We start from the raw sequence: 24,878 nt of genomic DNA, 5'->3' as shown, positions 1-24,878 counted from the left end.
TTTTGCGACTCATTTCACGGTGAAGTTGCTTCGTGTCCGTTCGTACGCTCTCGTGCAAACTGGTTCGAGTAAACAGTCTTTGTGGGGGCGCATGGAAACGTAAAATTTTTTTTCGCAAAAACACCATGCGTAAAGAGCATATAATGAAGGAAATTTCTGCCGTTTGAAAGAATGTCGTTTCAGCTTTGCATTTTCATTCAAAGGACCAAAAGCGTACCGTCGGACGCTTGTTGTTTTCAGTTAAGGAATAAGTTCGGTAGAACTGTTCGGCGAGATAATGTATTTTCCTTCCTCTTCAGTGTTTCCCTTTGCCATTCGGCTAGGGGAAATGAGGCTTTCTGTCGCACCGTCCGGATTAACAGATTAAAGTATAAAGAAAGTGAACCGCACTTCTCAACGAATGGCCGAATCTTCCAAAACAAACCGTAAACTACGGAGAATCGCGAATAATATCCATCCGTTAAAACACTGTTTTCAACTTCTGAATCCTACCCTACTTCGAGGACTTCCTACTCTTCGCGTTGTCTCGGGCTATATCTAAAGACTGCATGAAAGAACTAAGTATCTTTCCGAATTAGGATTGCTAACTCTCGATTCGCGTTTCAACGATAAATTAGACAATTCTTATGGAAACTTAAAATACTGAAAAATACTCAACTATCCCAATCATTTGTTTTTCACTGGTAGTAAAAGTTTTCTAATGAAGAAGATCGTCGATCAAGGAATGTAGTCCTATAAAATCTTTCACCCCCAACTACGAGGGCTATTTTCGTCTTTTCAACTTGAATGTCAGTAGCTAAAAGAAATACGTGTCAAATGTTTTTTAACAAACGATACATCTTCTATAAAATTAATTAAATACGGCGTGTTACCCTTAAAATGTGTAATGCCCTTTATCAGTAATTATGGTTACGAAAGAACGAATGATAGAATGGTATCCTACAAGATTATGTCCCCGCTTAAACGGACCCACCTGGATACTTGAATGGAGTAAAAATATATTCTATATTCGCGACTCTGGAAACGAACCTTTCCATGAAACTATTCCTGAATCCGTCCCATGCAGTTCTCAATCGGAGCCGGGAACGAAGATACGTATAACGGAAAAGTTGTTCGTTTCCTTAGCCCCCGGCCTCGTCCGACAAACATTCATCTCGCTTGATGAACAGAAGCACGAGTAGATATCCTGAGCTCGCCGGCATTAGCGCAGGATGAATGGCGTCCGCTAATCCGTGGAGTGGCGGCGTAAACGGGGAGAAACATTACGAGAGAAAAGCCTCTTAATAAAAATTTCGATCAGAGGTGCGTATCGCAAGCATGAAAGAAGTGCTCTCGAGATTGAATTGAAAAGCTACGTATGTATGTATGTATTTGAAGTCTTACGCCTCGAGAGTCGTCCTGCTCGCGCGCCTCTTTTCAAGCGACGCTTATACTGTACAGCGCGCTCGGCTCGGCTCGGTTCGGCTCGGCTCGCGCTCACGCTACTTGCCACTTGAAGAGGCAAGTAGCTCTTCTCTTCGTCTTCGCTTTAAGGCGTCGCTCTCACGGGCTCGCAGTACGTTACTTGGCTCTATTTGTAATTACCATCCCACGTCCGGAAGGAAGGGAAAAACGGGAAGTACCTAGCTGCACACAGAGACAAGCGTACTACACGCGCGTACAACAACAATCCCTCCCTGATCAAATCCTAATGATAAATTAATCACAGAAACGATTACGCTTCTTACATCTTGCACGCTTTTCCCAAGCATCTCAACCAGCTTCTAGGTGTTTCCGGCTTTGCACACGCTGCTTCGTTGCCTGATCTCAAAATTAATCAGCGGCGCTGAATTGTTTGCATTTCAATCACTGGGTCGTAAACATACACTGGTGGACAGAATGATAAGGCACCGTTGTACACGCACAGAATTTCATATATACAGGGTGTCCCACGTAACACTTTTCACGAGTTTTCAATTAAGTGCTTGCGATAATCTGACCAAAAAATTATTTTAAACAGAAGTCTATCAGTTTTCGATTGGCTATACAGTCAGCGGCAATATTAAGTGGACACCCTTAAAAATCGCATAACTTTTTAGAAATTGGTCCAAAGAACTTGAATTTTTTTAAGATGCTAGACCGGCTAGTGCGCTAGAGAATAAGTAAACAAAAATTTATTACGATTGCAATTGGTAGGAATCATACAAAATTTTTAAAAATAATGTTTTGTCAACTTTTTTATCTGGACCTTTAACGGTAATTTAAAAAATGCGTTTTATAGATTTCGGTAACTTATATGTATACTGAAAATTTCATCGAAATCGGTTAACATTGCAATGAGCTGCAAATGTTTAAAGATGATCAATTAAGGGCAAAATGCCCTGGCAAGGCTGAAAATCTTCGACTTGCACCCTTAAGCTGTCATCTTTAAACATATGCAGTTTATAAGTATGCATATAAGTTACCGAAATCTATAAAACCCATTTTGTAAATTATCGTTACAGGCCCAGATAAAAAAGGTAACAAAACATAATTATAATATTTTTAATTTTGTATGATTCCTACCAATTGCAATCTTAATAAATTTTTGTTTACTTATTCTCTAGCGAACTAGTCGGTCTAACATCTTTAAAAAATTCAAGTCCCTTCCACCAATTTTTAAATAGTTACGCGATTTTAAGAGTGTCCACTTAATATTGCCGCTGACTGTACATTGCAGTAAAAAAAAGTTCGTTAATTTTCCTTTTAACTATTGCCAAGGCCACGTTCGTTTTTTTAAATGGTACTTCAAGGTCATCCGAAGATCATGGTATACTAGGTCGTTGAATTCGTCTTGATATGGACTATAATACTGTTAAGTCAAAAATACCAAGATCTATTTTTTTAAAAATGAAGATGGCCTTGGCAATACTAAAAAAAAATTTCGAACTTTTTTTTATCGCCATGTATAGTCAATTGAAAACTGATCAATTTTCGTTTAAAATACTTTTTTGTCAGATTATCGCAAGTACCATACCATACCATATGTATGTCGTGAAATCTCAGTGGAAACGAATTATATTCACGGATGAAAAGAAACTAAATTTGGATGGTCCAGATGGAGACAAGTACTATTTCCATGATTTAAGAAAGGAACAAAGGGTTTTGGGTCGTCGATAATGTGGTGGCGGTACAGTAATGATATGGAGAGGAATCGACTATAAAGGAAAAATGGATATAAAATTTATTCAGAGTGCTGGCTACTTAAATTTAATTAAAGAACAAATCGGAATATATGCTCGCAGAATTGCAGGCAGAAAATAATATTCTTCAGCAAGATAACGCAGCTGTGCATACTGCTCGCATAGTAAAAAATTATTTTGTAGCAGAAAATATAAAGGTTTTGAATTGGCCTGCAAGGTCTCCTGCTGACCTGAACATTATCGAGGACGTTTGGGGAAGACTGTCAAGAATATTACACGAAGGTGGAAAGCAGTACAGTACAGTATCCAAATTGAAATCAGCAATTTTAGAAGCTTGCGAAAGCATATATCAAAATGATATAAAAAATCTACATAGAAGTTTACCAAGAAGAATGATTGAAGTGGTACAACACGTAAAGGGCAGTTCCACGCATTGCTAAAACTGCCAACAAAATTGTGTAATTTTGTTGAATTCCAATACTTTTCTTATTTTATATTCAAAGTGCCTTATCATTTTGCCCCCGAACTTGTTTATCCAGCAATATTGGACGACGCGCGCTGCACCTTCAAAGAGTTCGCGGATGAAATCGCTTCAACTTGACTCTATCGATTTTAAAAGTAAATTCGAACGCGATGTTTTGTTTGTACAACATTTATCTCCGTGTGAAAATAATTTGTACATACGTGTGCGACTCTAGTCAACATTTTTGTCTATACGTTAAACTGCGATAAAATATACAATCTGTACACGTCTGACAAACGAGGACGCAAACGTTTATTTTCGATTGATGGCAGCCGAGCATTATTTTCCCATTATTGATCGCAACGATAAAAATTTATGAAATATCTCACGATCGAAACATCGCCCGTGTACCATCGAATTGATCCGTTGATTATGTTTTCTAAAAAAATCCGTTCCCAGGGTTTGGCGTGTTTTTGAAGGAGATAAGTACGATTTATAAAATCTCACATTTCCCTGCATATTCGAAATTTCGAATTCGTGTTTCTCGCTATCATCGAATATCCACAATCCCCGACGATACGTGAACAACTGCTACTAAAAATGCCGGTGATGAATGCTTTTTATCATGGGCGGGGGCGGTTTAATTTTTCCAGCTAGTCCATCGCAGGATTAAAATGAATTTTTTGGCGCGACAGAAGAATATCGTGACAAAGTAAGCCAATATTCCATTGGAACACGAGCTGCACGAACATTCGATGATGAAAATCTCTGCATAATAACGGTCCGTTGACTGTTACAGAACAAGCAGCAGCAGCAGCAGCAACGGTAGTGCGGCGTATAGTGAAAGATTAACCTTTGAGCAAAAAATTAAACAAACAAAAGAATGTTTCGCACGAGCCAGATATAAGCTTCGAATAGAAAAATGTCGCATGCCGTGGGACAGGAGCGAAAGGGGGGAACGGCTCGTGCAACGATGAACGCCCTAAAATTTCCCGGCTATTGTAAATTCTTTTATATTCCTGCGAGCCGGGGTTCCGCCGTGCTCTTCAGGCTAATGGAGATACAGCTGTGGACGTAGGGGGGTAAATTGCCTCACAAAGAGCCGAGCCACCCTAGGAAAACTGCGAAGACGCCAACACGGGTTCGTCACGGTACACGATTATGCTCGTTGTCGTCCGCGAAGCCGAGAACAACCGCGCGCTACGTCAGCCAAGCCGTGCCAGAGAATGGTCGTTACAAAATCAGGGAAAATGTACAAAGGTGTACCAAATTATTAAACTCGGCACAATCTTCTCATCATTCTACCTGGTTATTTCGTAAACCATTGCGCACTTCGTAGTGCGAATTTTTTATGCGGCGTTTAGTAGTGCGCTTTCTGATTTCGCGGCAGACGGAATCGGAGACAGCAGCGTTCGACACTCAAAGAGAATCTAGATCGCGCACAATTTCTATTTCGCGAGATTCTCTTATTTACTCATCCCTCTGGAAACTTTGTATGTGATCAATACACGGGGTGGAGTGGGGAGTGGGAACGTGTAGTGGAGTAGGGAGCGCTGGCGCGCTGAGTGGGGATCGCTGAACGCGATGACGGAACTACCGAGCGTCGCGCGACGAGGTGTGACGGTTAATATTAAAAGTTTTTTTCTCCTGAACGTACAGTTTTGTTAAAATTTGTTTGTTTTAATACTGCATTGTCATCCAGTTCTGAGCAATGTTTAACGTTTCAAGTCTCTAGCTCACCGGGAAGTGATTTAAAATTCGATCACAAGATTTGACGCATACAACAACGACAACATTGACAAATGTTGTAATTTGAAAATAATGTTTTAACCAAATGCAATGTTTTCATAGCAGGGAACTTTTTAAAAATATTGGACAATGCTAGAGTCTGAAATTTCACAGAACGTAATGCGATTTTTATTTATTTCAGACGTGCAAAGGCTTCTACCACTCAAAATAAGATCTTATTTGAATTCTCTCTCTTACAATTCATCTACAGAAATTGCAAATTGTATAAATATCGCAGTCCAGATATAACACTGTATGTTTAATAAAAATCGAAGCGTTGTTTTCACGTTGCTTCCACGCAGGGAATAATAGAAATTATAGTTTCGACTTCAAAATGGCGAGGTTTTGTCTTCATTTCGGCGCGTACGCGTTACTTCATTAACGAAGACGAAAACAATTGAACGATTAAACGAATTTCAACCAGGTCGACTGGAACACGTGCATTCTTCTACCGCTTACGACAAAAGCTTTCATATTTATTCGAGATTCATTTAATAACGCGCCACTCTCGATCATATAATTGGTTAATTTCACAAACAAGTTAGCATTCATCGGGAAGAATGATCCCGTGACTTTTCCACGTTATAACTCGCGATTACGTTTGTTGTTCCCGGACTCTGTGGAATGTCAAGTTTCCAGTAAACCAACGCACAGAGTGCTCGTTAAGAAATCAGAAAAAATAGGTCGCTGGTGGAAAGCCAGCTGCCACGTTCCACCCAAAGTGCTTCGAATATTTTTATTTCTTCTTTTTCGTTTCTTTCCATTTAATATTAAATTTTCCTTTTAGTGCGCTGACGGCCGGAATTACCTCGTTACCCCTCTCGGCCGCGTGTTTTTTTAATATTTCCATGTATTTATCCGGCGAAAATAAACGCAAGAAGTTTGTTCAAGTATACACTGTCACTGGGAACTGCTATCAGCTCTTTAATGTCAGCTGGACATAAACGTATCCCAGAGCACTTGATAATATCGCTAAAAATATAATCCATTTAATTTATAATTGGAATAACTGACATCTGAAAACATTAATAGAAATTAATTTATTTCCGATGAAATGCAATCGATTGAAATTCGCGGAGTGCGAGACCGAAATTCTTAAATTGGGTTGAAGCACAATTTCTAGCATACGGTAGACTCCCGTGTATCCAGTCTTTTTAACATCTACACAGTCACCAGATGAGGAGAGGAAGTACGAACTGAGGGGAAGTTACCCCCCTCCCTCTCTCTCTCTCTCTCTCTCTCTCTGTCACAGCGTCACGTGATCAGGCCGTCGTAGAAGGGGAATATGGAGTGAGGGAGGGGACACAAGCCTTAATCTGGCGATTCGGACTGCCACATCAAACTCATTTATTTAGTTATTTAGTATTCCACTGAAACAAAAATTGTGGATGGATGTAAAAAACTGTTCTGCCGAAACTATTAAAACTGTTTAAACTTTTATATACACTATCTGAAAGCTACGATAAAATGTAATTGCACTCTTTCTGCACCCGAGTCGCAGATATACACTACCGCTCACGGAAGTTTGGCCAAGAGAGAAAATTTTAAAATATAATAATTTAAAACGTTTGGCACGCTTCAAGAAAGTTTATATTATTGCATGGTAATCTTGAATGACCTTTCTACATAACTAATGAGGTTTTTCTAAGAAACGTTACAATAAACATTCTACGAGAGGAAATTCTTGAATGCGTTTACGGACGTCGTCAATCGATTGGGAGTAAAGACTTCGAGATACAGGCGAATTAACAGATCGTACACGTCCAGGCCCGTGGAGGATAACTACACCAGCAGAGGATCGATATCTCCGATCGATAAGTAAACGAAATCGCAGAAAAACAGCACCTGAAATAGCGAGTGAACTTAATCGCGGACGGCAACATCCAATTTCCATGAATACGGTGGAACGTAGGCTACCAGAAGGAAATTTACACGGCCGAGTAGCCGTACGTAATACGGTAGTAATATTTATTGTAGTCAGAGTAGGGCAATAATCAACTGATATTAAAAAATGACTAATAGTCTTTTTGAATGCTAGTCATAGCAAAATAGTCATTAGTCAAAAGGTTTTGATTAGTTAGTGATAACTAATTAATAATATTAATGTATGTTAATCGCACAATAGAGACTGATGACTGATTGATGGCAATCTGACAAAGATTGATGACTACAACTACTAATTCACTAATAAGCTATAGCTAACGATTACTTAGGGCTGTGACTAACTATTTGCCATTTAGTTATCACTAGACAGCGGATTTTATGCATTTGTGACAAAAATGAATAAGTGCAATTTAAGACAGCAAAAATATTAGAAGAATATAAACATACTATTATATTATTCTCAACCTATTAGACATATTAAGAAAGAAAATGATTTTCTATATCACTCCAGTTTGTTGCAATTCAGGTGCAAAAAGTTTTTATTTTGCATAAAGAACCGCTGTCTAGTTATCACTAACTAATCAAAAGGAATTGACTGATGACTATTTTGCTATGACTAACATTCAAAAAGACTATTAGTCATTTTTAAATATTAGTTGATTATTGCCCTACTGTGATTGCAATGTTCCTTCGAAAAACCCTCGTTAATTATATAGAAAGGTTACTTAAGATTATGTGCTACATAATAATATAAACTTTCTTGAAGCGAGCGAACATTTTCAATTATTATATTTTAAAATTTTCTCTCTTGGCCAAACTTCAGTGAGCGGTACTGGTATGCAGCTCTCACATACATTAATCTCACGGTATAATTATATCCGAACTATTTAATAAAAACACGGCGACGCAAAAAGATAGGAAAGTCCGTTGAAAATCGTTCATACAAATGCACGATTTAATTTACTCGTGTAAAGCGATTCCACGGTATCCTCCATCCGGTGAAGAAAATTCATTTCGAAGCTCGCGGATGCCGGGCTCATTTTATAAAATGCCGGTATACGATTATACAGGGGAAACGGTGTCCTGCTATCATTAAATAAACCCGGACGAGTCTGTACGACAAATATTTAATAATTGGCGCAGATCGTTGCGCGGAGAGCGGGATGAAGCGTGTTGCACGGCTCGGAATCCGTGCGCGACACGACAAATCGAAAAGCCGAGGAAGTATATCGGATTACGAGAGTTTTAAGCGGCGTGTAAAACGCGTTTACGCTTTTATTACATGTTGAACGTGTTCCGGCCATTCTTGACTCGCTGGCCGGCCCGTGTCACCGGCATGTCTGTCGCCAGGCGGGGCCGGATACGACAGCAACCAGCGCAATCGTAACCGGTGACAAGCCGGTGATACCGCGGCAAAAGCCTTTCTGCGCGATAATTTCGAATCTTTTTACGAGGAAATCGGCGAAATCGGAGAAACACGCGTCGTTACACAATGGGGAATTTGACCCGGAACATCAGAAAAAACTATTTTAGAGCGTTATTTATGGGCTCAAGATGATTAAGTAAGTCGTTGAATTCGTCTTATCGGCAGCTATAAGATTATGGAATCAAAAATGCATTTTAACATTTCACAAATCAGAATGATTTTATTTTTTTTCGTTCGAGAATTTATGTAAAGAAGATTGTACATGTTTAAATACTGTTCAACTATTTTCCTCGGAATATTGGACACCCTTGATAAATCATAATAATACAGTGCTTCTTAAATTAGTTATAAATCATCAATCTGTGCGAGGCTAAACTAATTCTTTTTGCACTATCATCACAAACATTTATCGAATGTAATCATACCAGAATGTATGTCAATGAAGTTTTATAATTGTAAAACAAACTAACGGAATGATTGATTCTGTTCAAATATTAATAACTATAGTACAGTTATTGCATACGAGGCGGCGCCACCGTGAGAATGATCAAAAAGCGACGGTCCCGAGGAAATTATGGGTGGAGTTCAAAAGTCACCCGGCAGAAGTTCCGACGCTGGCTAATTTTTCAGGGCGCAAACAATGAAGTCCACGTCGGCTTTTTCGAGCAGTAATTACGCCGGATACCGCGGATGCGAAGCACGGTCGCAGCAAGACACCGAAACTGTTTCGAGAAGGTAACGTTAGCGTGCCGCGAGGAATGGTAATTTACAATGGGAGACGCCAAACCCCGAGTACCTTTCGTTCTGTACAGTTGCGAATAGGAATGGTAACGAACGCGTTTACTGGATATGGAATATCGAATAGCAAACAGTACAGTCGACACGTATCGATATTATTATCGGTAAATGGTAAATATTACGTTTAGGGGAAGCAGCTAGGATGACATTGACCATGAGAAAGAAACTGCTTGTACAAAACTTCTAATAAATATGTTCGATGGCAGAGTTGGGCAGGAATTAATTACATGAGTAATTAATTACATCTTCAATTACAATTACATGTAACTGTAATTGTAATTGCAATTACTTTCGCTCAACCAGTAATTGTAATTGCGGACCACAATTACAATTACTGGTTCAGCGAAAGTAATTGCAATTCCAATTACAATTACATGTAATTGTAATTGTATTTCTGCAATTCCAATTCCAATGACATGTAATTGTAACTGTAATTGTTAGTAGCAGTTACAAGTAATTGTGGCTGGTAGCTGCAATTACTTGTAAGTCTTGTAACTGCTACTAACAATTACAGTTACAATTACATGTAATTGGAATTGGAATTGCAATTACTTTCGCTCAACCAGTAATTGTAATTGCGGACCACAATTACAATTACAGTGATTCGTCAAGTAATTGCAATTCCAATTACAATTACATGTAATTGTAATTGTATTTCTGCAATTCCAAATTACAGTAATTGGCAAGTAATTGTAACTGTAATTGAAATTACATTTTGCCCAACTCTGTTCGATGGTCGTAGATGTGATTTTAAAAATTCACGAGAGTTTAGCCAGCATCTCCATGTATAAATCAAATTCCCTCATCTTCACCTTGGACATTTCAGGCATCTGCATAAAACCAAAGTGGCAAGTGCTTGAAAAAGAAATGCCGTCATTTCAGAGATCACAGCAGCACAGGATCAGCACAACTACGGGTACATAAAACGTCCGAGATTGTCTCTCCGAGGACCTCGGTGAAATATTTGTTTACTAACCTCAGACTTCCTATCAAGTGAAGCATTATCCACACTAGGGGATATTGCACCTAAGTCGCAAAGTAACGGTCATGCTAGCCGGTTACACGGTAAGCCGGACCATTCACGGTCGAGCGCACGCTGCTGCTTATGAGTCTACGGATAGTTTGTAGACTTTGGTAAACGTACACAAATTCATTATTCAGTGGGCATACATTATGAAATAAGCTGACCATGAATTAAATTAGTTGCGGAAAAACTTGCTAATAACGTATTAAAATGGAATATGTTATTGTTGCTTCGTCCGCAATAGTCCTCGCATAAGCTTTTTATGCTACGAGAAACCTTTTTGTTCCTTATTTCGGTAAAGGCAATTCCCTTTTTGGCGTCCAACTTCCAAACATTCATTATTATTATTATTGTTTCTTCTATCGATCGTATTTGCTGATAATAAATTTTTAAATGTTTTCGGCGCAACGGTTCGATTGTTTGACAATTAGCAAAGTTGCTTTTTATAATTCGTAATAAACGATCGAACCGTTGCGCCGAGAACATTTAAAAATTTATTCGATGGTTAGTTGCAAAAATTATGTTTGTTATCGACGGTCTTCAACATTTTTAGCTGATTATGTTAGATTAGAGATAACCTCAGTGACCTTAATGGTCTTGACATATCTTATGAAATCAACTTTCCAAGTAACTGTTTTTATATGAAAAATCGTCCCATTTTTATGCATAAACAAATACATATTTCCAATACTCCGAAGTGGATTGTTCGTAATTTTTGTATAATACGTAGCTATAATATCTTTTTATTAAGTATATTAATTTTGTAACCTTCAAACCGATTGTTTCAGTATGTAAAAAATCCTGCATAATATTTACATGATTTTTTATCACCATCTCTTTAAAATCTCTTTAAAAGGCAATAACTGTTTTTTAATTGGCCCGTGCAACTTGGATTTTCTTGAGATGTGAGATCAATTTGTCGTCACTGTACTTATTATGTAATAAGAAGTAAAATCTGTTAATTTGGTAATAATTTAAAAATATATTTGTTTATACATTTAATACGTTGGGCACTTTCCAGCCGAAGTATTTTATAATTCTATGCAAGCATCGCCGCGTTACCGCGGGATTCCGTCTTTTTATTGGCGCAATTTCTAAAATTCGAAGCGTGTCCGAACAGCGGGAGTCAAACATCGCCGTGTCGAAAATAAGCGAGTGTCCAGGCATTTTCGCGTGGCAGTGCATGGGGATGGACGCATGTGTGTCCACGGGTACGTTCGTTTCTCCCGTTTATCCCGCTTATTTCAGGTAAATATCTACAAACGCGTCTCGCGTCGGCGAATTGACGACCGTAACTGCTTGCGTATTCTGCGATCCGTGGCTTATGTGTTCGTAGCGCAGCCAGGACGAATCTACATTCTACATTCCCCTTCCGGCGACCATGCCTGGCCCCGATATTCCCCGGTTACCGATCTTCAATAAACGTGCTTCTAAAAGACCAGCTTTTCCTAGGGCGGTTCTCTCGTTGGATATTTATTTTCTCATGCAGCTTTGCCGTTTCGCGCTTAATCGATACGTTGCCCGAGAGAAATATTTGAATTATACAGGTCCCCGCTGCTTTCTGTCTTCCTGTCCGCCCTCTCCTCTCCTTTTTTCTCGACTGCCCTCCCGAACGACATGCAGCTAATCTCTCAGGCGAATCCCATACTCGCGGACGCTTTTCCCATTCCCCGTAATTCTCAGACAAAACGTGTCGGTCGGAATTATTGTTCTGACGAAAAGTTTGGACGCGGACGCGATTGTTTCCCTTGGCGGATCGTATTCGGAGGTATAAATTTTCCGAGAAATCTCCATGCCGAGAGAGAGAGAGAGAGAGAGAGAGAGAGAGAGAGAGAGAGAGAGAGAGGATCGTCATCTACTTTTCGAAATGGACCTGTGTAGTTGGAATTCTTCGGGAATTAAAAAACCATGGGCTGCTTAATTGGTTAACTGCGGAATTGGAGTGCGCCTGCATACGAAATTACAACTTCTCGTACAACTGTATTTGGAGAAAGTCTTTATCTGCATGCAGTGTGTCGCAAAACGTCGCATTCCGTTGAGGTGATTCCTGAGGTCATTTCGAGTAACTTTTTCCTTTGCAAAAATGTTCTTCGCTGAATTGTTAAGCAGTTATTAGCGAGAAACACAGACCAATCGGAGCGCGGCTACGGTCATTGGCCGAACCGGAATTCGTCCGTTGCAGCTGCGCTCTGATTGGTCCGTGTTTAATAACTCCTTAACAAATCCACGGAGAACTTTGTCGCAAAGGAGGAAGTTACTTAAATGTCCTGGGGAATCACGCCTTTCAAGGAGGTACATACATTACTGGGACACGCTGGATAACAAAATAATTTATTACATTAAGATAAACGTAACTATTACAGCAGGTGTACGTTTTACTGCGGTGTATTTTCCCAATGAGATGAAAATACGTAAAAATAAATATTTTTTGCCAAGAATAAATTTGTACAATTCAATGAGAATGTACGCTCGTTGCCGAGGCAAATAAATTGTCTATTATTCTCATATTTTTTTAATCTCGGGATTTGAAAAAACATTCTTCGCAAAAGGTAAAAATCAGGCCATTTCTCTTCCATCTAGATCACCAAAAGACTGTTGTTCATATGATTACACATTCTGTATATTGCTTTAAATTGCATAGGAGAACGTTTTATTACTTCGACACAATAAAAATCTAAAAAGAATCTTCTCTTGCCTTTTTAATAAACAAATTGCACGGTTACCCTAGACGATAAAAAAGTCGCAATGATCTATATTAATTACTTTATTACATTGAATTGCAGGTCGGAAATGGAGGTCTAGGATAGAATGAAGACCCCCAGCCTAGTCGTTGTCATTAGAGACTCGTCTATTTATTTAGTTCTTTCTCGCAATGCTACCAACTGTCTTCAATCACGCGACGTGCATTACTAGTACATAGTACGAAAGGTATACTGCAATAAATTCGACTTTATGGTTGTAGGAAGTCGTTTAAACTCCGCTGCGAAAGTTCGTGTGAAATTCTTGAGTATTCACGGCGAACACTCGTATGTTCGTAATAAACTGATCGACCAATTTTTCCACGATGTCGACGATCGAAGAAAGAAAATTACGCATGTTGATTGCTCGACGTTTTTCCTAGAAGTGGAAAACAACGATTCCTCCAGGACTAACCGCTCGTAGGGGGTTGCTCGACCTGATTAAGGGATCGATTCCAAGAACCGGTTGTGCCGAGCGAGTCTAGAGTCTAGGGTGTCTCGCTGGGGTCGCAGTTTATGGTAGTATGTATGTATTGTTCCACAACTGTTAAGGTACCTTACGGCACAACGTAAACGGTACACGTGTTAATTAATCCTCGCTCGAGTGTGTCGTTTTTAAACGAGTTTCCCGGTTTTTTCGAAACCCGGCTGCGAGCTGCTTGTAAATGAAGTGGTCTTTCAGTTTAACCCTTTCGGCCATGGCGTCCTCATATAAGAACATGCGACATAAAAATGCTTGGTCTATCTAAATTCGCTAAATTTTATTGCTTGTAAACGTTGTCTTCATATTTGAAAAAAATGGGGAAATGTTGCGTTTTTCGAATCTTCATATACTTAAAGAGCGTCTTGTCAAAACGATAAATTTCAGAACATTGTAAAAGTCATAGAGGTGGATGCACATTTTCCTTAGTATCCACTGAATTAATTAGATTGTGCATACTTTGAAACACGTGTTCTGTATCATCATCTACTCTTATTACACTGTACAACAGCCAAAAAGTATTTCGATTCCCACTATGCGATTCTTGTAGAGTTTTCCGCGCTGATTCCGAATCTGGTTTTAATTTTTTTCCTATACGTCCAGTTTTTGAGAAAATGGAGTTTAAAAAAAACACATATTTTTCAACTTTAAACAAATATTGCGATGTTATTATAAAAGATATTGAATTGTTCTTTACAGCAAAAGATTCTGTAGACTTTCCCGAATACAGTGATATCCAATATTAATACATTATGATTGTTTAAACATGTTTAAACAATGATTAAAGACGGAGATGCACCACTTTTGCACCAATTTTTGCGGATATTTTCGAATTTATCTGAAAAAATAAGGGTCCAGCGAAAAATTGAACTATACCACGCGAAAGAGCAGACTTTTATCTTGAGAAACCCCCCTGTGAAGTTTGCATGGTCGACGTTTTTTTCGAACCAGAAAGCAAAATATCTTCGCGCGACATGAGTTTCCGCCAGTGGCGCTCGGGACGGGATACGGCGCAGCGACGGGATATGGAGCGGCGAACGACCGTTCTGGTGGTGAGCGCCACTGGTGACAACTCATGTCGGGCGAAGATATTTTGCTTTCTGGTTCGAAGAAAACGTCGACCATGCAAACTTCACAGGGGGGTTTCTCAAGATAAAAGTCTGCTCTTTCGCGTGGTATAGTTCAATTTTTCGCTGAACCCTTATTTTTTGAGATAAATTCGAAAATATCCGCAAAAATTGGTGCAAAAGTGGTGCATCTCCGTCTTTAATCATTGTTTAAACATGTTTAAACAATCATAATGTATTAATATTGGATATCACTGTATTCGGGAAAGTCTACAGAATCTTTTGCTGTAAAGAACAATTCAATATCTTTTATAATAACATCGCAATATTTGTTTAAAGTTGAAAAATATATCTTCTTTTTAAACTCCATTTTCTCAAAAACTGGACGTATAGGAAAAAAATTAAAACCAGATTCGGAATCAGCGCGGAAAACTCTATAAGAATCGCATAGTGGGAATCGAAATACTTTTAAAAAGTTGAAATTTGTTGGACAGTGTTATTAGACAGCAAATCTATTATGCAAAAATATAAATGTTGTGCTTTAATTGCAAGCCCTGGGACCGAGTAAAAGCGTGTTACGATCATTTCCATAAGTCGACTATAATTTATAAATCCTCTTAAACTCTTTCATTCTGTTTACTGTTTGTTATCTCTGTCAGAAGTGTGTATAATCCGCAATCTAATAACTGCCAACTTTCACGAAAGCAAGAACAGTACAACAATATTCGTAAAATCTTCTAATATCATTTTAGCGTTTCACCAATTAATTTTCGTCGAGGACGAACAAAATTCACAGTCCGGTCCCAATATGCTGGAGATGGAAGTCGCTCAAATTGAACTTGTTGGAAGACGCGTAAGCACGTCGCAAAAACTCGGAATACGATTTTCGTCTTGGCGTTTGCCTCGTCGCATGCAGTGCGCGACGGGTCAATCTAACGCCATCAAACCCCCGGGAGAATTTAATTGAAAATCCACGGGGCTACTCGGGACACGTTTAACTTGATCGCGCCGGAAAGTAGCTAAACGCGCGCGCCACTCCGCCAGCAGAAACTTGATTCACCTCCGCCAATGTTTATTTTCAATATACCCTCTTCTATTATTACCCGGGCATCGATTTCCCATCGTTATCGATTACCAGTAAATTCCGCCATGATTACGCGCAACCCGTCGCGATATTACACACGTCAAAGCGCCTAATGGACACGAAGACTGTTTTTAAGCGAAGAACTATCGCTTCGCATCGCATCGCGCTCTGCACCCTGCTACGATCTCTCGAGCAGGTCGATCTCCTTTGCCTCATAAATCGTTATTTATTCTTAATATAATGTTATCACGGCGGATGTCTTATTGATTTCCCGTCAGTCCAGTCACCGGAGAATTCTATCCCCGGACATTAATAAATCTATCCACCGTATCCTGGAACGTGTGCAGGTCACGGATTGACGCGTCGCGACACGATGACGCGACGCGAGGCGAGGCGTCGCGACGATCGCTTCAACGGACGCCGTGCGACGCGCGACGGTTGCGAGGACGAAAGGGGCGTCGTTCTCGCGGGACGATCAATCACTTCGAGAGAAGTATTCTGCACTTCTCTCTCTCTCTCTCTCTCTCTCTCTCTCTCACTCACTCTCTCTCTCTCTCTCACTCACTCTCTCTACGTTTCCTCACTTTCCCTGTGCCAAAGCATGCTGATATCTTTCGCTCGCTGTCGAACTATCGAGTACATTAACGATTAATGTTCGGCAACCCGATCGGTCCGGTTTATCATTGGCATCGACTACTGCGACGTCTCGGTTAATTGAACCGGGCTTTCGTGACCCTACAGTTTTCACCTCTCCTTTTAACCTCTCTGTTTAAGGGGTGCTTACACTGAGAAAAAAATCCTGTCGAAACAAAAACAATATATGTTGATTCAATAAGATGTACTATTGCATAGTGCCAATATCATATGATCTTATTTTAATATTTAATACTATTGAATTTCAATAGCAAAACTCATTTCCGCCAATCATATAAGCGAATAGCTTGACATCAATGTTTTCAAAAAAATAAGGTATGGCCTCAAACCAATTCCAGTATAAATCAATACATTTCTCAAATTTTTTGAACAACATATCTGATTGAAGTAAAAAGAGAAATATTACGAATAATAATGTACGGTATTGAATCGAATAATATTTTCAATCATTTCATGATAGACAATTCAAATACATCACGATTTGCTTCTAAATTTCATGCTATTGAAAAGAATACATTGATATTCATCGAAGTAAAAAAATTACAATAACACGCGTGTTATTGAAGTATGTAACTACTTTTTTTTCTCAGTGTACCTTTGCACGGCTGGAAAATTAACATTAACCCCTTGCCCTACGATTGATTTTACGGTTTCAATGATTACAACTTTCTTCGTGGTTCGTAATTTCCTTAAAAAAAAAGGACGAAATTGATATTTATTGTATGCCTACATGTTCTTCAATAACTACACATTAACAGAAGCAAAATAGAATTTCAACATCTTCAACACGAGTCTGACACCATATTATAAGGCAAGGGGTTGACATTAACCCTTTGCCGTACCATTTGCTTTACAGGTACAGTGATTAAAACGTCTCTATGCACAGAAATGTCGTAGAAGGGAAAAGAAAATTTGTATTCTTTGTATGACTACATTTATTTTAATACTTAACATGTTCGCTGCCACCGTCACAAATATGTGACATCCATAATCTGATACTTAAACACAGTCAAATTAATTTTATGCACTCTTCGTTGGTTAAAGTCATAGTAGAATGCATAATTTTCAGAGAATCCGCGACTTTCTTCTGCTAAACTGTTTTAATAATGGAAAATTGGGTACGTTGCATTTAATAAAACTTTCGAACAAGGAAGGTAAGCAACGGAACAAATGCTGGTAGCGAACGTGTTGAATATTAATTACAAACGAATAAAATGTTATTTTATCTAAAATAAAACGCGTAACATTCGTATTTGTTAGACTTTGTTAAAAACCTTCATCACGAGTCTGGCTCGTCGAAATACAACAAGGGGTTAATCGTGCCACGACTGGTTCCCCTTTTTTTATTTACTAATTATTGAAAATTATGAATTTCGAATATCGACACTTTTTTGTCGGTAACGCATTCGATTTCAGCGAATGTTTAATATTCATTGAGTATTGAACAACGTATACCAGTCACATTTAATGCTCGGTACAATTAGAGTTGAAGAACAATTTAGTTTATAAAACGTTTGAAACATTCAAACTAGAAGGTTATGGTAGCCATTTTCCCAAAGCCATTCCCTGCGAATCACTGGATCGGTCACTGGTGGCACATACAAACCAAAACGACGGAGATTCTAGTTTATACGGAGCTTTATTTTCGAATTTTTAAATTCAGGTTTCTAGAAAACAAAGTCTCGTATGGGGAAAAGTTTATTCTACGTTTTCGACTTAATTTTCATGTAGAATCACCCCTTTCACTTGTACCACCAGTTACCGATCAACCTGTATAATATAATTCCATTGAGAAGCACACTCAAACGAAAGCTGGTTCGCGAGTACATATTATCCTGTTACATCGACATTAATACAATACGTAAATTACCTAAATCGACTGGAGAGATTACACACGGTAGACCCATTGATAAAATTAATCTTGTTTATTCATTTTTGACTGCCACATCGGCAACACCGCAATTAGCGTACACGTGCGAAATTAATTTTGTTGCCTCCGGATTTCGTGAATCGATTGTATACTTCGAATTATACTCCACCTCATACAATGATGATGAAAATTGTACAAATGATTTTTATACGTGTATGCTAATGAAAACTTTTAAGAACTCGTACTTTTTTCTATATAGTTTTAAATAAATTCCTAATCTACGCATTCGAACAAGCTAAACTTATATTCCAACGCTGCCGATTTGGATTATACATGGATTAATGATAATTGCAGTCCGGTATATTATTGATTCGAGAGTACGACCAATTGGCAACCGTGTAAAATTTCTCCGCGTGCAATTCATGAATACCTTTTGCGAATCTACGCTCTCTCTAGTTGAGGTATCATATTGGCGGACAACTGAGGATCATCTTGATTAACCTTATAGTATCTGGCTAAGCCAATCGAGGGAATTATGTAATTATGAAGTACTATAATTTTCGTTGATCCTATTACGTGTTTTTATCGGTTCCGGACAATGCACAATCTGACGAGTTCATAGCCGGTAATTCTAATTACCGATATCTAAAAATTGGATGACTTTAATTACACGATATTACGTTACGCTACAGAGGTACTGAGTTATCTTTTGATATCGAGTCTGTTAGCCCGTAGCTTCCTGCAACAGCGATCTTAATGGCTTAAAAATTTGTTTCACCCTAAACCTATCGAGCATTAAAAGCGACTAGCTTGTATTGTATTATAAAAATAACAAGAATGTATTTATTCGGGTTCGTATAAGGAAATTTACAGTGGGTGTAAACAGTATTCGTACGTCCTCTAAAACAGAATAACTTTTTTATCATTGTACCAAACGATCTGATTTTTTATAATCAGTTAGAAGCATTGGTTTACGAAATGACATGCAAACAAGATTTTCCAAATAATTATAATTTACAAGGTTACATGCAAAAATAAAAATTTTTATTTGGGCCCTTCATGAAAACTGAAAATATATGTTTTGTAGATCTATGTTATTTATACGCATGTTGAAAATTTCGTCGGTGTTCCATTATGTGAATACTAAAACAGCGATTACTTTTCATACGGAAAAAGTAGGCCTGAGATAAAATGCAAATGCGTCTGGAAATTTTGTTTTACCGCAATAAAGTCCCAATGACGAAACTATATGAAGGCCAAAGAGAATCTTGGCCAGATAGTAACAATAATAATTACGACTATATAGATGGTATTACCTATACGGGAAGGCACTAAAACCGTTAGCAAGATTGCAAGCGGAGGCTTTAATAAAAGCCTTGAAAGCTTTTAACAAAAGCACCGTACACTTTCATTTTACGTAAGAGTATAGTTCGGGCACAAAATGCCATTACTTAGGCACGATTAAATGCAACTACCACTTCAACGATTCCGGCTACTAAATCAACTCTATAACTAGAGAGATAACGTAATCTACCGTAACGAATCTTTGTAGTACTCTGTATTCGTTCTTGTTAATGGTCAAAGTTGGCCACAAGATCAAAAGGAGCAAATGGGGAAAACATGGCTTAAATCATTTAGGTAATTAGTATCATTAGACAACCGCTATCAACGTTCCAACGTGGTCGACTAGTTAAAAACGAATTTATCAAACTCAGATGTAATTAGAAATTAATTTCTTCTTTACTAGAAAACGTATATGTATAAAATTCTGCGTTTAGTTGGATAGATCGATTTTCCATTTTTTACACTCGAAGGAAACTTAGAGGGGGTCAACTGTTGCTCAAATCTTGATTGTGGTATTAATGGGAGCTTGATTATTGTTTTTACTGGTATGCTTATTGAAAAGTATGAGAGAACTTCTGATGAAGAAAATGTTGCTCTAAAAGTAAATGAACATTTGAAATATGTAGATAAGTGTGTAAACCAAAAGAACATACAGTTTTTCATATCGCAGTTCATTGAAAAATGGGAAAATGTATACGTACATCGTCTGACGCGTCTGATCATGGCGGATCTTCCCGGCGGAGCCCGGCGGATCTTCAAGCTCGATTTCCTCGAAAGGGAGGCGTCAAACAAAAAAATGTTATTCCCCTTTTTCAATCTATTTTCACCTGTGTAGAATTATCCCCTGCCCGGTTGTACTACGACTTCCGTCCCATCTGTATATCTTGAATACTTCTCTCGATATTCGTACTTCTCTCCAATTAGCAAATATGTGTGATAAATGAACTGCAGATCTTCATGCAAACTAAGAATTGTCTGCGTCGATTCCAAGAAATAGAATCCAAATTTAATGGTTATATCCTCCCTTAATAATTTTAATAAATGAGAAATTAAATATTGGCATCCTCAATTTTCAAAATTTTCCTACAATTTTGAATTTCATCTACTCAATTTCGCTATAAATGCATAAAGATTCGCAGTCTAGTGATAAATGAACTGCAGATCTTCATGCGAAATAAAAATTTTTCAAGTCTAAAGAGCAGAAGTTAAATGAGACAACTTCTATAACTAATATTCTTACACTCTAATGTCTTTGCAATTTAGTATCTCGCCCAGTCATTTGGACCATCAATGCATAAAATCCACAGTCACTGGCAAACCTGTGCTACTGTGAAATTGAATGTAGGAAATTATATGTTTCAAAGTTTAGATACTAATTAGATGGTATTAACGGGTTGGTTTCCCCTATTGATAAATTGTCAATGGACACACTCCCACGCATGTAGCATGGAACTGTGAATTTACAGCAGTACATCCTGTGATCTCTTACTGAATAAAACACAACGTCAGAAAGAATGTAAGTGAACAAAGAAAATGTCTTTTCTATCGTCTTTAATGACCCACGTGTTTTTTTTTAGATATTTTAATTTCACTTTTCTCTGTCCATTTATTTGTACACTGATCTCTCTGAAGACAATATTGTACTAACTTTTGCGATTTCTCCGATGTAATTTTTCAATAAAAACTGGCTAGCCACATGCATGCGATATAGTCCGAGTCGTTTGCACTCGTCAACCCCTGCAATTCGATTCCAATTAAGTTCAAAAAGCAGAATCATGTCGCAGCCCCCTCCCCCTGTTAACCTTAAATAGAAAGAACTTAATTATCGTGATCGCAGTCAATATCTCAGTCAAACTCCCTACACTCTAGTCTTAATATTCTATAATAATCTACGATCAAAGAGTTGGGCAAAAATATTATTTAAATAAAAATTTTCTCCCAACTCTGTCTACGATGGACATATTAATTTAGAACACTTGAAAGTAATAAAAAATTTATTACAACTTCGTAGTTAGTGAAATAATAAGAATTCACAACAATTAATAACGGCTTGACTAACGTTTTATACGGACATCGGAGATTTTTGATAAATATTTACGTAATCACCAAAACATGAAGCCACTAGTGTCAATACTGCAACGTACGAGTTCCATTTCTCTCTGGCAAATTTCCGTGTGCCGAGAGGTGTTAAATAAATAAATATCGAAGTGAATATATAAAAGTTGGAAAGCGGTGAACGTTTTTCGCCGCTGAAAAAATTATTTGCGCAATAATTTCTAACGTGAACTTTGCCGTGTGCCGCGAGCAAGCGTTCGGCTGTTACGGCTAGTTTTCAACCACCGCGAAACATTGTTTACTTGAACGCCCGTCGCCGTAAGTCCAATGAGAACTAATAATATCGTTTGCACCCTAACGTAACGATATCATCCCTTTAAATCAAGCTCGGAGTTCTGTTCAAGAGATAAACATAAAAATATTGCCAGTTTTTATTGTTATTTGACAACGTAGCGTCGCAAGAATGTTCATTCGCTGGCCGGGATATATGTAAGTACTACTTACTGTCCTCGGATTCTCGAGAAATTTATCGCGGCTGGAGACATTGGAAAGCGTTCAAGAATATCCCGGTGACGATCTAAATCACGTTGCGAAGCGGACCGAGCCGACACGCGCAGCTTAGGTTGACTCCGCTTCGTTCTTCTCGGCTCTGCTCGTGACGAAAAAATGAAAAACGCGGGGAACGGTGCTCGTTAGGCTGGATCTTATTTCTCAACTATGAAATTTTGAGCATCCCGCCCCCGAAACTTGTTCCATTTCATGAAAAAGTGATGTACAGTAAATCCTCATTTACTGTCCGGGGTCGCCTGTGCGATCACTGTCCTGTGCCTACCCACTCCACTGCCGGCCATGATTGATCTCGGCTACCATCATCAGGGTTACCATATTCTAGTCTGGATCATATTCTAGGAAGGGTAAGGGGCCTGGCGAGACTAGAATATGGTAACCCTGATCCTGGCTCGGGTATATCGGTGTGACCATCACTACATTGACACCATGAATCAAATGTTCAAACTTCTTAATTTTCATTATTTTTTTTGTATAAGACTTTCACCAACTTATTTCTGACGTTTTTCTGTTTAAAATGACACCAAACACGATATACATAGATTTAACTGTATTTAGTGGTGTGATCGACGATAAAAGTTTCGAACGCAACAAAGAACAGCGTATGGGACATTCTTTGAACTGTGCCGGAAAGCTAAGGGTCCACCCTGGTTTCATTCGTGGTTCACGGCGCACAGTGGGGTATTTGGCCTGTTTAGCGCGCCAACACTATTGCGACGTTATTAATAGTGTGAAGGTCATACTATTATATATCGTTGAATTCGTCTTAACACCAGCTACAACACTATCAAATCAAAAATACAACTTAATGTTTAAAAAATCGAAGCGACCTTGTTTTTTTGTTTTAAACAAAATTTTTTCGAAGTTTTATATATTGAAGTTTATATTGAGGTTAATACTGTTAAACTTTTGTTTCAAACATTTTTTCGTCAGATTAAGAGAAATTGCTATTGCAACGTTACTAATAGTGCAAAAACTATTGCAACGTTGTTAACAACGTTATTAATAGTGTGAAGGTCATGCTATTATATATCGTTGAATTCGTCTTAACACCAGCTACAACACTATCAAATCAAAAATACAACTTAATGTTTAAAAAATCGAAGCGACCTTGTTTTTTTGTTTTAAAGAAAATTTTTTCGAAGTTTTATATATTGAAGTTTATATTGAGGTTAATACTGTTAAACTTTTGTTTCAAACGTTTTTTCGTAAAAAAAAAAAAATATATTATAAATATTAATTAATTTTTATTAATTTTTTTTATAATATAAATTAATATTCTAGCAATAATGACTTTCATTTTCCTTCATTTACTTCCAAGTATCTATCACCTACAGCTCAGTTATTTCATCATTATCAGTCATATGATATACGGTCGGTTCATGCCATACTGATCTAAATCGCATAAAAAGGTATGTTACAGCAAGAGACCGCATATAAACTTTTCAGGATTGTATAAAGCAATGTCTAATGATTAACCCCTAAAAAAATTAAAGAGGTGTTATGCGGAGAAAAAAAGTTATTACATGATACATATTAATTTTCTGAAAAAAAATTATATCACTTTTAATTGTTTATTCTATCAAAACCACCGAAGAGTATAAAACAAAAAGCAGTAAAATTACTCTATAAACCTTCCTTTACATCCTAGGTATGTTTTTATTTCGATTTGATACACTAAACTTGTGAGAAAGATCATTTCTTTAACACAAGTTTTTCCATGCTTCTCTCGGTCACCAGAGTTGGGCAGGAATTAATTACATGAGTAATTAATTACATCTTCAATTACAATTACATGTAATTGTAATTGTATTTCTGCAATTCCAATTCCAATGACATGTAATTGTAACTGTAATTGTTAGTAGCAGTTACAAGTAATTGCAGCTACCAGCTACAATTACTTGTAAGTCTTGTAACTGCTACTAACAATTACAGTTACAATTACATGTAATTGGAATTGGAATTGCAATTACTTTCGCTCAACCAGTAATTGTAATTGCGGACCACAATTACAATTACAGTGATTCGTCAAGTAATTGCAATTCCAATTACAATTACATGTAATTGTAATTGTATTTCTGCAATTCCAATTCCAATGACATGTAATTGTAACTGTAATTGTTAGTAGCAGTTACAAGTAATTGCAGCTACCAGCTACAATTACTTGTAAGTCTTGTAACTGCTACTAACAATTACAGTTACAATTACATGTAATTGGAATTGGAATTGCAATTACTTTCGCTCAACCAGTAATTGTAATTGCGGACCACAATTACAATTACAGTGATTCGTCAAGTAATTGCAATTCCAATTACAATTACATGTAATTGTAATTGTATTTCTGCAATTCCAAATTACAGTAATTGGCAAGTAATTGTAACTGTAATTGAAATTACATTTTGCCCAACTCTGTCGGTCACGAGAATATGTTACTTTCAAGTATCTATATGTTACTAAATAGTACCGTTTATGGA

The 24,878-nt window shown here is 37.8% G+C and overlaps 1 protein-coding gene and 1 long non-coding RNA gene across 4 annotated transcripts in view; both read right to left on the bottom strand.

Moving 5' to 3' along the window:
* LOC143219076 (semaphorin-1A) overlaps positions 1–24,878 on the bottom strand; it is a 649,895-nt gene that overhangs the window by 535,027 nt on the left and 89,990 nt on the right. The gene's annotated exons all lie outside the window — the stretch shown is intronic.
* LOC143218999 (uncharacterized) lies at positions 654–24,314 on the bottom strand. Its single transcript, XR_013011227.1, has 2 exons — positions 16,489–24,314; positions 654–16,434 (listed from the first exon to the last, which is right to left on the bottom strand). It is a non-coding gene; the product is annotated as an uncharacterized LOC143218999 (long non-coding RNA).

The sequence above is a fragment of the Lasioglossum baleicum genome, unplaced genomic scaffold (genome assembly GCF_051020765.1).
Source record: "Lasioglossum baleicum unplaced genomic scaffold, iyLasBale1 scaffold0021, whole genome shotgun sequence".
Taxonomy (NCBI): domain Eukaryota; kingdom Metazoa; phylum Arthropoda; class Insecta; order Hymenoptera; family Halictidae; genus Lasioglossum; species Lasioglossum baleicum.
This window is presented reverse-complemented; position numbering and strand designations above follow the sequence as displayed.